Below are 13,500 nucleotides of genomic sequence, written 5' to 3' on the forward strand. Positions count from 1 at the left end.
CTGTGGAGCAACTAAGCCCGTGTGTCACAACTACTGAGCCTGTGCTCTAGAGCCCGCGTGCCACTACTGAAGCCCACATGCCTAGAGCCCATGTTCTGCAACAAGAGAAGCCACTGCAATGAGAAGTCTGCACACTGCAACAAAGAGTAGCCCCCGCTCACCGCAACTGGAGAAAAAAGCTCACGGGCAGCAACGAAGACCCAACACAGCCAAAAATAAAAAAAAATTTTTTAAATGTAGGGCTTCCCTCATGGCACAGTGGTTGAGAGTCCACCTGCCGATGCAGGGGACATGGGTTCGTGCCCTGGTCCAGGAGGATCCCACATGCCACGGAGCGGCTGGGCCTATGAGCCATGGCTGCTGGACCTGCATGTCTGGAGCCTGTGCTCTGCAACGGGAGAGGCTACAACAGTGAGAGACCCACGTACCACACACACACAAAAAAAATGTAAATGCAAAAGGGGTGAGATAATAAAAGGGGATTTTTCCCCTTTTATTTATTTATTTTTATTGAAGCATAGTTGATTTACAATGTTGTATTAATTATTGCTATACAGCAAAGTGATTCAGTTATACATATATATACGTTCTTTTTTAAAATATTATTTTCCTTTATGGCTTATCAGAGGATACTGAATATACTTCTCTGTACTATATGGTAAGACTTTGTTGTTTATTCATTCTATATTTAAAAGCTTACACCTGGGAATTCCCTGGTGGTCCAGGGGTTAAGAATCCACCCTCCAATGCAGGGGATGTGGGTTTTATCCCTGGTTGGGGAACTAAGATCCCACATGCCACAGGGCAACTAAGACTGCGTCGCTCAACTAGAGACCTTGCATGCCACAAACTATAGAGCCCATGCACTCTGTAGTCCGCATGCCACAATTGTACAGCCCGCATGCTCTGGAGCCCGTAATCACAAATAGAGAGAAGCCTGCGTGCCACAACAAAGATCCCGTGTGTCGCCATTAAGACCCAACGGAGCCAAAATAAACAAATAAATAAATAAATTTTAAGGAAAAAACAGCTTACACCTGCTAACCCCAACCTCCCACTCCATCCCTTTCCCAACCCCCTCCCTCTTAGCAACCACCAGTCTGTTCTCTATCTCTGTGATTCTGTTGCTGTTTCATAGATAGGTTCAGTTGTGTCATATATTAGACTCCACATATAAGTGACATCATATGGTATTTGTATTTCTCTTTCTGATTTACTTCACTTAATATGATAATCTCTAGGTCCATCTATGTTGCTGCAAATGTCAAAGTTCCTTCTTTATGGCTGAGTAGTATCCCATCGTATATGCTGGGTTGGCCAAAAATTTCGTTTGGGTTTTTCTATAAGATGTTACGGAAAAACCTGAATGAACTTTCTGTCCAACCCAATATATACCACATCTTTTTAAACCATTCATCTATTGATGGGCATTTAGGTTGTTTCCATGTCTTGGCTATTGTGAATAGTGCTGCTATGAACATTTGGGTGCATATATCTTTTTGAATTATAGTTTTATCTGGATATATGCCCAGGAGAGGGATTGCTGGATCATATGGTAATCCTTTTAGTTTTCTGAGGAACCTGCATACTGTTTTCCACAGTGGCTACACCAACTTACATTCCCAACAACAGTGTAGGAGGGTTCTAGAATGGGACTTTCTGTATAGAACTGACATTAAGTTGTTATCAGCTTAAAATACTGTTATGTTTCATGCAAACCTGATGGTAAACACAAAAGCAAAAACCTACAGTAGATACACAAAAGAGAAAGAGAAAGGAATCAAAGAACACTGCTACAGAAAACTATCAAATCACAAAGGAAGAAAGTGAGAAAGAAAAAAAGGAACTAAGGAACTACAAAAATTAACAATATGACAATTAGAAAGTCCTTACAAAATTCTCTCCATTCAGAAGACACACAGTGACTGAGGATAAAGCCTTCAAGAGACTCACATCAGCTTTAAGGACACAAATAGGCTAAAAGAGAAGGAATTGAAAAAAAACTCCATACAAATGGAAACCAAAAAACAGTAGCTTATACTTATAAATAGTCTACATTTAGACAAGAAAAATAAACTTCAACTCAAAACCTACCACAAGAGACAAAAAAAGTCATTAAATAATGATAAAGGTGTTGACGCATCAAGAGAACAGAACATATTATAAGTAATATGCATCTAACACCAGAGAACTTAAATGTATAAGGCAAACACTAAGAAAGTGGAAAGTAGAAAAGAAAGCAATGAAATAGTATTAGCAGACTCCAATACACATCTTCTGAGAAAGGGTAGATTAACCAAATAGAAAATCAATAAGGAAATATTTAATGACATTTTAGCTCAAACATTGACCAAATACTGAATGGAACTTTAGACCACCTCAACCTAACAAACATACACAGAACATGCAATTCAACTACAGCAGAATACATTCTTTTCAAGTGGACACAGAACTCTCTACGAAAGATCATATGTTAAGTCACAAAACAAGTCTTAACACATTTAAGAAGACTGAAATCATATCAAGATTCTAATCCAGCCATGAGGGTTGGAAACTACAAATCAGTAACATAATATATTTGTGAATGCGGGAAAGTTCAAACATATATGAACATTAAACAACACATTCCTGGGACTTCCCTGGTGGCGCAGTGGATAAGACTTCATGCCCCCAATGCATGGGGCCCGGGTTCAATCCCTGGTCAGGGAACTAGATCCAACATGCATGCCACAACTAAGAGTTCATATGCCACAACTAAGGAGCCCATGTGCCACAACTAAGGAGCTGGCAAGCCTCAACTAAGGAGCACACATGCTGCAACTAAGACCCCATGCAACCAAATAAATAAATAAATGAATATTAAAAAAAAACCCACCACATTCCTGAACCATTAATGTGTTGAAGAAAAAAATCAGAAGGAAAAGTAAAATTATCTTGAGACAAAGTAAAATGGATCAAAACATGCCAAAACTTATGTGATGCAGCAAAAGAATTTCTAAAAGCAAACCTGATAGCAATAAATGCCTATAATAAGGAAAAAGAAAAATCTAAAATACACAAACTCACTTTACACTACAAGGAACTAGGAAAACAAACAACTAAGCTCAAATGTAGAAGGAAGGAAGTAACAAAGGTCAGAGCAGAAATAAAATACAGACTGAAGAAACAATAGGAATGTTAACAAAGCTGAGAGCTGGTTTTTGAAAAGAACCAAAATTGACAAACCTTCAGCTACATTAAATTAGAAAAGAGGAGACTCAAATAAATGAAATCAGGAATGGAGGAGATATTGCAACTGATATTATAGATACACAAAGATCATAAAAAACTATAATGAACAATTAAATGCCAACAAACTGGATAAAGTAGAAGAAATTCTTTGAAACAAACAACCTAGCAGCACTAAATCATGAAGAAAAAAAATCTAAATAGGTCAGTAACAAGTAAGGAAGCTGAATCATTAATCAAAAATCTCCCAACAAGCTAAGCAACAAGGATATATTTTACAGCACAGAGAAATACAACCATTGTTTGCCATCCTTCCTTCCTTCCTCCCTCCCTCCCTTCCTTGGGTCTTCATTGCTGCATGCGGGCTTTCTCTAGTTCCGGTGAGCAGAGGCTACTCTTTGTTGCAGCGTGCAGGCTTCTCATTGCAGTGGCTTCTCTTGTTGTGGAGCACGGGCTCTAGGTACACAGGCTTCAGTAGCTGTGGTATGTGGGCTCAGTAGTTGTGGCACACGGGCTTAGTTGCTCTGCAGCATGTGGGATCTTCCCAGACCTGGGCTCAAACCCATATCCCCTGCACTGGCAGGTGGATTCTTAACAACTGCACCCACACACTGCAACGAAGAAGCCATGCGCCTAGAGCCCATGCTCCACAACAAGAGTAGCCACTGCAATGAGAAGCCCGCTGACCACAATGAAGAGTAGACCCTGCTAGCCACAACTAGAGAAAGCCCGCACACAGCAACGAAGACCCCATGCAGCCAAAAATAAATAAATAAATTTATTTTAAAAAAAAAGATGCCCATTGTCCTCATTTCTATTCAGTACTGTTCTGGAAGGCCTACCCAGAACACTTGGTCAAGAGAAAATAGTAGTCATAATAAAATCATAAAAGAAGTAAAACTGTGTCTGCAGAAGGCATGATCTTATATATAGAGTACCCTAAAGACTCCCCTCTAAAACTGTTACAAATATTAAACAAATTCAGTAAAACTGCAGGATACAAAATCAATATGCAAAAATCAGTTGCATTTTTATAAACTAAGAATGAAATATTGGAATAAGAAACTAGGAAAGCAATCACATTTACAATATCAAAACCAATAAAATACATATGAATAAATATAACCAAGGAAGTAAAAGATCTGGACCCTGAAAATTATAAGACACTGATAAAAGCAAGTGACACAAATAAATGAAAAGATATCCAATGTCCTTGTACAGGAAGAATTAATAATGTTACAATGTACACACTACCCAACGCGATATACAGATTCAATGCAATTCCTTTCAAAATCACAATGCAATTTTTCACAGAAATAGAACATGAATCCTAAAGTTCATATGGAGCCACAAATGACCTCAAAGAGCCAAAGAAATCTTGAGCAAGAAGATCAGAGCTGAAGATATCAAACGTCCCGATTTTGAAATACATTGTGAAGCTGTAGTAATCAAAACAGTATGGTACTGTCATAAAAACAGACACATAGAGGAATGGAACAGGATAAAGTACCCAGGAAAAAGTCCCAAACATATATGGTAAACTAATCTTTGACAAGGGTGCAAAGAACACAGGATGGGGAAAGGACAGTCTCTTCAATAAAACGTGTTGGGAAAACTGGATATTCACATGCAAAACAATGAAACTGGACCCCTATTACTACTAATAATTAACTCAGAGTAGATTGAAGAGTTAAACAGAAGACATGAAAATGTCAAACTCCTTGGGGGAAAAAAACAGAATACGCTACGTGGCAGTTGTCTTGGTAATGACTCTTTTTTTTTTAATACAACATGAAAAGTACAGGGAAAAAAAATAACAAGTGAAACTGCATCAACCGAAAAAGCTTTTCTCCATAGCAAAAGAATCAAAAAAATAATAGGGCTTCCCTGGTGGCGCAGTGGTTGAGAGTCCGCCTGCCGATGCAGGGGACACGGGTTCGTGCCCCAGTCCGGGAAGATCCTACATGCTGCGGAGCGGCTGGGCCCGTGAGCCATGGTCACTAAGCCTGTGCGTCCGGAGCCTGTGCTCTGCAATAGGAGAGGCCACAACAGTGAGAAGCCTGCGTACCACAAATAAATAAATAAATAAATAAAAATAATAATGCCACCTACAGAATGGGAGAAAATATTTGCAAGCCATGTACCTAATAAAGGGATAATATTTTAAACATGTAATGTACTCATACAAATCAGCAGAAACAGAATAATCTGATTAAAATATGGGCAGAGGGTCTTAACTAAGCAAACTGTTTCTTGGTGTGCTCTCCCACTTGCTGTTGTGCTATGTCTCTAGCAATAAACTTTGTACCTGTTTTTACAAAAAAAAAAAAAAAAATATGGGCAGAGGATCTGATTAGGCATTATTCCAAAGATGATATACAAATGGCTAACAAGTATATGAAAAATTGATCTTCCTCACTAATAATCAGGGAAATGTAAATCCAAACCACAATGAGATATTACTGTATAACTGTTAGGATGGCTATCATCAAAAAGTCAAGAGAGTGGGATGAAATGGGAGATTGGGATTGACATATATACACTATTGGTACTGTGTATAAAGTAGGTAATGAATAAGAACATACTGTATAGCACAAGTAACGCTACTCAATGCTCTATGGTGACCTAAATGAGAAGGAAATCCAAAAAAGAGGGGATACATGTATATGTATAGCTGATGCACTTTGCTGTACAGTACAAACTAACAAAATACTGTAAAGCAACGATACTCCAGGAAAGAAAGAAAGAAAAATAGAGATAAAGAGAGAGAGAGGAAGAAAGAGAAGAAAGAAAGAAAGAGAGAAAGAAAGAGAGAGAGAAAGGAAGGAAGGAAGGAAGGAAGGAAGGAAGGAAGGAAGGAAGGAAGGAAGGAAGGAAGGAAGAAAGAAAATGGAAGGGAAGGGAGGGAGGGAGGAAGACAGAAAGACAAGAGTTAAGGGTTGGCAAAGGTATACAGATAAGGGAACCCTTGTACACTTGGCAGCAAGATAAACTGGTACAGGCATTATGGATAAACAGTATGGAAGTTCTTCAAAAATTCAAAACAGAAGTGTCATACGATCCAGCAGTTCCATTGCTTGGAATATAGCCCAAAGAAATGAAATCCAAAGGGGAAAAGATAACCTGCACTGTCACATTCACAGCAGCATTATGGATAATACACAAGATATGGAAACAACCTGAGTGTCCATCTACGTAGGGATGGATAAACAAGGTGTGATATACTCACACACACACATGCATGCCTTGAATATTATTTAGCCTTAAAAACAAAGGAAGTCCTGCCATATGGGACAACATGGATGAACCAGATGGACATTATGCCAAATAATGTATGATATCACTTACATGTAGAATTTAAAACAAACAAAAACGTTGAACTCAGAGAAACAGAGAGTAGAAGGCCAGGGCTGTGGGATGGGACAAATGGCAAGGTGTTGCTCAAAAAGCACAAATCTTCAGTTACAAGATGATACAGATCATTAAATATACTGCAGGACTACAGACCTCAAATTCTTCCCCATGAGGATCCAGTACATCAAATATTGGGGTTGCAGGGGAGAGAAGAAGGAACAGCGAACAACCCAGCCATACTGACCACAGCAACTACCCAGAAAGCTGGAGAAACAAGCAGTGCCCGAGGTCCACATGTCACAAGGACAGAGCACCCCCAGAGAAAAGGGGGGTGAGCCAGAATACAGAGCTCCCTCCAGGTCACTGGGAAGGCTGTGAGAGTTTTACCCAGTGAGGATATGATGTAAAGTTTTCCAGCATCACATCGTGGTACAAGTGCCTCTGAACCTCATCAAGGAGCCTCCATTCCTCCCACGAGAAGTACACGGCGATATCTTCAAAGGTCATACTATCCTGTCAACATGGGGACAGATGAAACAATGAACACTCTGAGAACCCACAGTCCATCACCTCATACATCTACCCCACTATCATCCTCCTCCCAAGCTTCCCACCTCAAAGGAGATACCAGGACCTGGTGCTACTGATGCTCACTCTTTCCTCAGTTCCCATGAACCACTGCATTCAGCCCTCAGCAATAACAGTCAGGGAGACATATAGATGGTATGTAAGCTCTGGGCCTGGCTAGCAGAGCCCCATCGCTCCTGCCAAGCAATTCCCCTGAAGTCTCTCAGACTGTACATACAAGACAGTCAAACCTGGGCTCATGTTTCACCACTAAGTCCCCAATACCAGGGCCATGGGGCTATCAGCACATCATTCTGTAGACTCTCACTCTCTAACATCATCACTCCCCAGGGTTGCACTCCCAGTTCTGCCACCTCCCTGCTCTACAACACAGGCATTTCCCTCTACTCACTCATTAACGTGGCCCATAGCTTCCAGAGAGTCCTTGACACTCAAACACAACTCAGTACCATCCGAGATCTCTGATTAATCCCAATACCAGGGAAAGTCCCACATGCAACTTTGCAGGCCTCTCCACCTGCTTCTGATCCTTGCTTCAATATTAGCCACTGAGAACCACATGTGAATTACAGACACCCATGACATTCTTCTACTTCTGTGATGCACTGTCTGATTGCCTGTCCCCTCAACAGTCACAACTCTCCTCTCTCTACTCAAACTTCCTCACAACCCCAACCCTTACAATCTCCCTGCCAGGCATAAAGACTTTCACAAATGACCATTTACCCTGGATCTTATCCACCAGCAAGACTAAAACACTCTAGACCCCAACAAGGCTCACTACACGATTCTGGAGAATATGGACAGTAGTGAACTAGCAGGAGCCCTGTCCTCAGTGTCAAATTGTCTCAATTATTTCTCTGCCTCCCAAACCACGTATTTTGCACCCATTCATCCCATGGAAGCCTTGGCCACCTGCCAGATCATCTTCTCTCCCAGACCATCCAGAGCCATTCTCTCTCTCACCTGGTTGTTATACTCAGGAACCTCAACCAGGTGCCACTCCTGGGAATGCACCCGAGTCTTTCTGACCCGCTAATAGCATTATGACTCTAACCTGCATTCTACTTTTGAAATGTCATCCACATCTCTGCTCTGGTCCTTATAATAGCCACCACTCTTGAGAGTCTTCATCCTGAGCCCTTCCCTAAATTTGAGACATACATGTTCAGCTGCCCAATTGATGGCTCCACTCACTGTACTCTGAAACACCCCAGACCCATAAAGAGACCAAAACAAAATTTCTGATATGCACAAGGAAATAAGCATATTGCATCTGTCACATCCAAGTTGATGAAGGATCCATTCCTTCAGCTCCTAGGGCCAAAAACCCTGGAGTCATCCCTAACCTCTCCCTTACCTACAACATCCAAAAATCTACTTGGCTCTTTTTTAAAAATGTACTTAGAATCCAAACTTGTCTCCTACCTTCATGGCCACAGTTCTGTTCCTTCAACACTCAACTGGATTACAAGAGTAACCTCTTCCTGGGCTCACTGCCTCCTTCCTTAACTCCATAGTCTTTTCTCGTCTCTCCAGCCAAATGCAGCCTACTGAACCCTGGTTAGTACCAACACTTCCTCTTATTCAAATCTCTCATTACTTCCATAAATGATGCCCAACTTCTCAGACAGCCACATCATAGGCCTGATTACCAGGTCCCCTGCTCTTTGTTCCTAACTGAAAGAATGAAGACCTGCTGTACCCTGTTCCCAACTCAGTCACACCTCCAAGCACTTGAACATGCTAGTATCTGTTCCTGGGATAACGTTCCATACAAGTTCCAACTGTTTATACAGGTTGTCAGGAAAGTGAACACCTGTATTTACCCTTGTCCTACACACAGGACCCACAGCTTGAGAATATCCTCAGGGCCCACACAGCTAAGAGCTGAGAATATATCAAGAGAAGACTCTCAAGACACAATACCCAGCCACTCTATGGGTGGTGTCATTACCAGTGAGGGACTGGGACACCCTCTCTTGCCTTGTGTAGGATCCCTAAGTGCTTTTTCAACGTTCAGAACACGTGGGAAGTGAAAGGCAACCACGGCTGGGCTCCATGTGCGCAGAACTCCCCTGTATTCCCACCCGACCCTGGAATCTGGACCTCGGGTAACTTACTAACGTCTGTGTTTCAATCTTAGAGCTGCCTCTTACCAGATCTCTGACCTTGGACAAAGGCTCTACTTCTCTCTGTCTCAATGTCTTCGTCACCCACATTCCAGTCTGTTCCCTCTCTGAGCAGCATTTTGATAACTTTTAAAACCCTAACACATGGGGCTTCCCTGGTGGCGCAGTGGTTGAGTCTGCCTGCCGATCATGGGACACGGGTTCGTGCCCCGGTCCAGGAGGATCCCACATGTTGCGGAGCGGCTGGGCCCGTGGGCCATGGTCACTGAGCCTGCATGTCCGTAGCCAAAAAAATAAAGAAAAATAATAATAATAAAAACCCCTAACACATAATGGGTCCCTCTTCTGTCCACTAACCTCCACGGCCTCCAGGTCCCTCAGAATAAGGAACAACCTCTCTGCCGGTCCACGTGCCACTCCGGCTCACTCTGTTTCCTGCAGACATCAGATGGACCCCAGGTTTCCCGAATCCTCCCGCCTCAGCCCGACCTCCAAGACTTTGCACCTGGCGGTCCCTCCGCCTGCCACCCTCTCCCACGCGCCATCACACTGTCAGAAACAGGGCCCCACCCAGGACCGCCTCACAGTCCTGGACACAGCCTGGGCTGCGGGGACATGAGTAGGCGCCCCGCACTCGGGGCTTTAGTGTCTGGTGGAGTGAGGGCGGTGAGGGCCCGGAGGCCGAGCAACTACCTGAGGCGGATCCCTCAGTGCCGCCGCCGCAGACGCCATAGCAGTCCGTGGGCGGAGCGGGGCCGGGAGCGGCGAGAGAGGAGGTGGGACGCGGGGATGGCGGTCCTTCTCCCGGGCCTGACGCGGGGCAGTCCGGGCTGTGTCGCCGAACCTCAGACCCGCCTCTATGGCGCGCAGACAGCGCCTCCTCTCGCGCTTTTTCAGTCCCGTCACCCCGGTGCCCCGTAGCCAGAACAGACCCAGGGCAGTTAAAATGGACGCCACAAGGAGGAGGCCGGAAGTCCTGCCCTGACGTGAAGAATTCTCCCGGAAATGCATTTATCCTGGTGGTCCTTGGCTTACCTCGGCGCAGGATCTTCCGGGTAATGTAGTTCGCGGGGCTTTACAAGTCGCCGCAAAGGGGCTTCTCCTTTCTGACCAACCAGAACTTTTGCCAAGCGGCACAGGGAGGGATGCTGGAAAGCAGTCATCCTACCTCGAGGAAGGGAGGGGCTCTGTTCGTTGTTAAGTGCAGCAAAGTGACAAAATTTCAGACTTCGTGATGCTCACTCAGCCCTTAGAAAGTAAAAATATTATTTGAGATGCTCTCAAATGTACAGATCTAAATGGCCATATTATTACAGAGTCATTCAGACATGACTCAGTGCGTAGCTGGACACATTATATAACTGTTCTTCAAATGTATCTGAAGCCATAGTCAGTTTTATGAGTTGTATTATGATAGGCTATGAACAAGAGAAATCAGTCCGTACAGGGCCATGACTGTGAAGAAAGAAGATGGATATTCTAAACTAGGTGGACAAGCAGAAGTTTTACCTCTGGTTCCACACAAAGCTTCTCTCTTGCCTATAGAGTCGGTGATTGTGTCCTACTCATTAAGAAACACTTTCATCCATATAATATCTTATTCCATTTCCTAATATAAACTCAATTCCTTTTAGTGTACAGACATCTGTCTCAAACGGAGAGCAACTTAACTAATGTCATTTTGGTATGTGCCAATAGCTGCAACTTTCAGAGGTGCAGCACGTGTGGAAGGGAGTATCTGAACACTCATATAAAGGAGGGTATCTTAAGCTTATGATCTCGTGTCCTTGCTGGTGATTATCATTTTCCAGTGATTGCAGGTAGAGTTCTTCATGGGGAAATGAGATAATATCAGAAAAACAGTTTTGAAATGCAGGTGTTGGAAAGTTATTAATAGTTATGTAGTTATTCAAAGACAGGGGCAGATATCCCTCTGGGGAAATAGCAGATGATGTTGAAGACAGTTAATACTTCAGAGAACTTTTGGTAGGGCTTTTATTCTTGAAAATATTAATACCGGCTTGGAGAAAGAATTGGAGTGGACGTTAAGAGTAGTCAGACTAGTAAAAGTTAACAAGAATATCGGGTGTCATGTTTATTAACGGTTCTCATAAATTTTCATTGAACAAAATACTCAGTGTCAGGCACTGTTTCAGGTGCATGAGAACCATGACAGACGAAAACCTCTATTTTCATGCAGCTTAAACTCTTCAATGAACACAGAAAGGAAACATGAAAGAAAAAGTGTGTAACTTTATAGTAAGTTTTAGTGTGATATTAGAAAGTTCAAAGACTCATCTACATATCATCTAAGTCAGATATGAATGAGACTCAAAGTACAATCAACCCTGAGGCAAAACTGCTCTCCAGCTGTGAAACCAAAAGTTCCATGCTTCCAAAATGTAATAGTGGGACAGGCATAGGATAGAAATTTCCATTACAAATGGGGGGAATGGGAAATAAAGGTGTGAGGGGTCCTAAACAAGCCCCAAACCTAGCAAAGCAAACATCATGAGATCTTATGGCTCATAAATAATCTTTGGCTCAATGCTGCGCCTTCCAGACCCACTGGAGTAGTGGTCCTATCCCTGCAACTGTGCTGGATGGGTACTGCCCCCAGAAGTCTGCCTGGTGGAAATCCCACATCCAGGGTTCCAGTTGGTTTCACCTCCAAGACATTGGGGTGAGTGCTGTCGGTGTGGGCCATTGTCGTGGTTGTGGAGGTGGGAGAAGTTAATGAATTTTTGAATCAGTTTTTTAAAACAGGACAGCCAGACTCCCCTCGTGGTGTGGTGGTTAAGAATCCACCTACCAATGCAGGGGACACGGGTTCAAGCCCTGGTCCGGGAAGATCCCACATGCCGTGGAACAATTAAGCCCATGCACCACAACTACTGAGCCTGTGATCTAGAGCCCACGAGCTACAACTATTGAACCCAAGTGCCACAACTGCTGAAGGCCACACACCTAGAACCCGTGCTCCACAACAAGAGAAGCTACCGCAATGAGAAGCCTGAGCACCGCAACGAAGAGTAGCTGCCCTCTGCAACTAGAGAAAGACTGCGTGCAGCAACAAAAATCCAAATGCAGCCAAAAATAAATAAATAAATTTCTAAAACGGGACAGCATGGTTTTTTGGATTGTGATGTTGAGAGAAAGTAAGGTAGGAGTCAGGTATGACACCAAGATTTTTCGTGTTGGGAGGTGGAAGAATGGAAGCTCCATCAGCTGTGTTGGGTGTTCCATAATGGAAATAATTCTCATTAGGGATATCAGCAGTTTCCTTTTTGGCCAAGTTGACGGTATGAGATATTTCATAGAACAAAAGAGTGGAGTTATTTAGCAGGCAGCTGGACACACAGGCCTGGAACTATGGGAAGGGCTTCTGGATGGACACATCTACAAAACGTGGTGGACGGTTTGTGGACCAGGCGGAGCTTTTGTTAATAGTAGTAGGAGGAATCCTGAACATGATGGTAATGCCAATAGCAAATCAGAAAGAGGAGGGTGGGTGCCACAAGTGCATAGAGAGCTTGGGTACCTGGGTGAAGGTGGGGGGACATCATAAGCATTGGTGTGGGAGAGAGGATAATTTGTCAGGTGGCCAAGGCTGCTGAGGAATGTGTGGACATGAGATGGGTGTGGAGACACTTGTAACTGAGGCAAGATGACATTGAAGCCACCTGTTTATTCACTGCTCTACAGAATCACTAGGATTTTGTTGTGAGCCTTAGTGGTGCCTGGGGTGCTTCAGCCAGGCAGGCAGATTAGTTCATGGGCACAGTGGCTCTCTGATAGAGCAACTGGACCTGAAGTGAAGGGCCACTGGGGCTGGCTGGGCTTCAAATGAGGGTTAAGTGTACAGAGAAAGGCTGACAGGTCAGAATGGCTATCATCAAAAAGTCTACAAATAGGGAGTTCCCTGGTGGTCTAGTGGTTAGGATTCTGTGCTTCACTGCTGTGGCCCGGGTTCAATCCCTGGTCGGGAAACTGAGATCCCACAAGCCGCACAGCAAGGCAAAAGAAAAACCCAAAAAGTCTTTAAATAATAAATGCTGGAGAAGGTGTGGAAAAAGGGAACCCTCATACTGCTGGTGGCAACGTAAATCCATGCAGCCATTGTGGAAAACAGTATGGAGGTTTAAAAAACTAAAAACAGAATTACCACATGACACAGCAATTGCACTCTGGGGTATAT

The sequence above is a fragment of the Stenella coeruleoalba genome (assembly GCF_951394435.1).
Source record: "Stenella coeruleoalba genome assembly, chromosome: 20".
In the NCBI taxonomy this organism is placed as follows: domain Eukaryota; kingdom Metazoa; phylum Chordata; class Mammalia; order Artiodactyla; family Delphinidae; genus Stenella; species Stenella coeruleoalba.